The sequence below is a fragment of the Lactuca sativa genome, chromosome 6, assembly GCF_002870075.4.
Source record: "Lactuca sativa cultivar Salinas chromosome 6, Lsat_Salinas_v11, whole genome shotgun sequence".
NCBI lineage: Eukaryota > Viridiplantae > Streptophyta > Magnoliopsida > Asterales > Asteraceae > Lactuca > Lactuca sativa.
In genome coordinates, this window is record NC_056628.2 from 33,684,671 (window position 1) to 33,687,274 (window position 2,604).

The window sequence follows — 2,604 nt, forward strand, 5'->3', positions numbered from 1 at the left end:
GATTTTGGGCCGTGACTGGACATTATGGATAGAGTATTGTGGACCCATTAGTTGTTATGGACCATGGGTCTAGGCCCATTTGGTGAGGTGGGCCCAATTTAGTAAATTGGCCCAATAGTGGGCTTTGCTTCGGACTTTTGGTCTTTGGGCCATTAGTGGGCTTGAGAGCTTATCCAGTGTTGGGCCGGAATGAGTTAAGGGTAAATTGGTCAATTTATCCTTGGAAGGGTATTGTGCTTAGCCTAATGATTATTTGTGCTATGTTGGCTAGTTCGAGATTTTCGGTGGAGTCGGTGATTCGAGGATCTGCTTCTTCAGTTCAGAGTTTCGGCAGTGGCAAGGTGAGTTATCCTCACTATATCAACAGGGTCTAAGGCACCAAGGCTGGCCCTTTATCGGATTGAGATCCGGGTATTTGTTGTTATGTTATTGCTTTGATATGGTTGCATCCTGGTAGCTAGGATGGTATATGTTAGAGACCTGGTTGAGGTCGGTATCCTGTTATATAGGATGATGCTATGCTAGTGACCGGTTAGGTCGGTATCCTGGTTAGGATGACGATATGTTATATGATCTGCTAGATCGGCTTGTTGACTGTGAATTGTTATATGATTGTATGTTTATGTGCACATGGTTGTTGGACTGGGGTTGGGTTGAGGCGGGTCCTGCTTTGTGCTGTAGGCCAAGATACCCAGGGCGGACCGGTTGTCCCGAAGGCCCAGCGAGCGGTCCGGATATGCTGTAGACCCCAAGAGGGCGGACCAGACGTGCCAAGGCTCGGAGAGTGGACCAGGCCGACTGAAGGCCCGGTGCGGGTGGACCAGTCATACTGTAGACTCAGAGAGTGGACCAGGTGGATTGAATGCCCGGAGCGGGCAGACCAATCACACTGTGGACTCGATGTATATGGCTAGACTCGGAGGGTGGACCAGGTGGATTGAAGGCCCGGAGCGGGCAGACCAATCACACTGTAGACTCGATGTATATGGCTAGACTCGAAGGGTGGACTAGGTGGACTGTTGGCCGGCGCGGCGGACCAGTCACACAGTAGACCCGAAGTGCATGGCTGTTCTGTGATCGGATATGATATGACATGTTATGCGTGTATGGTATATGTGGTTGGTATTTTGGGGGTATCTCACTAAGCTTTCGGGCTTACAGTTGTGGTTTAATGTTTTTCAGGTTCTTCAAGAGATCGTGGCAAGGCAAAATGCGTGATCGTACCGCTCCTCATATTTATGTTGAAATGTGGTTCTGGGAATACTCTAAATTAATTTTATTGAAAAACTTTTTATAATAATTTAATGAAATCGGGTTGTTTTTGAAAAAGTTTAAATTGGTTGGAATTTTTCGGTCGTTACAGTATTGTTCTTATTTATGTACTTGTTAATTGTATGGAGTATTTTCTACCCGATTCTTTATTAAACCAACCAACATGTAAAAAAAAATTATCAATAAGTGTCATTTAAGAAATTTTCGGGTATACCCGATAATTACCCAACCCGACCTCAAACCCGAATACCTGAAACCCGAAAACCCGAATTACAATATAGGTCGGTTATCGGGTATTATTTTCTTAAGAAAATACCCGTTCTACCTGACCCATTCTACCCGAAACCCGAAAATTTTACCCATTCGACACCCTACATTTAGTCACTCAAGTAAACAATTGTTCATGTATCAAGTTATATAATGATGTAATTGATAGGTAAAATTCAACTTTAATAATCTATTAGGCATAAAAATACTTGAGTGACTAAATATATAAATTCGTCAAACTTTATTATGCTACAATGCCAAAAACTCTTAATAATTTAATTCCCTGATTTTTTTGGGATAAATATCCCGAATTAAATCGGGGTTAAATTAGACAATAATTAAATGTAGTTGATATATTAGGCGTGAACTGAGCAAGCAAGTTAATCTCTCTGATGGTGATTTTTGGAATTCAAAACTTGAAATGCGATTCAATATTTTTCTCTCAAAATTTGGGGCAAAACCCTAAAATATTGCATATGAAGAAAAATAGGGGAGACTAGGGCAAATGATATGGCAACGACCCTTACTTTGGGGAAGGGAAAAGCGACAGAGAAGACAATTTTTGTTAACGCATCTAGCAACTTCTTATTTTCCAAAATTCGACCTCCAACTCTGTTTGTTCTCTTTGGATTTCATGATCAATGTATTTAAGGTACTAAATGCATCCACATTTATGAGTCATGAGGTTGTGAAGGAGCATGTTTATACAAGTTTTAGACTTAACTTAAACGTCAATAATTTGGAAACTTGATGTTTTTTAAAAATCCTCTTTTTATCTAACCTAATTGCTTAATTAGGTTAGATAATTGGACTTTTATTTTTATATTCTTAAACCATCTTGGTTGTAGCATACAAAAGTACAAGTTCTTATTATCCCTTACTTCATGCACACAATCTATCAATTGATAGAAACATTAGATAATAAAAACACAAATGTTTCCAAACTATAAAATTAGACTCTTGATGTAAGATTCCCCTCTCCCATTCTCTATGTTTTCTTCAATTTGTTTATAAATTATTGATCATGGTTTTTAAAATTGTCGAGAAAAAAATCTACACAATGTC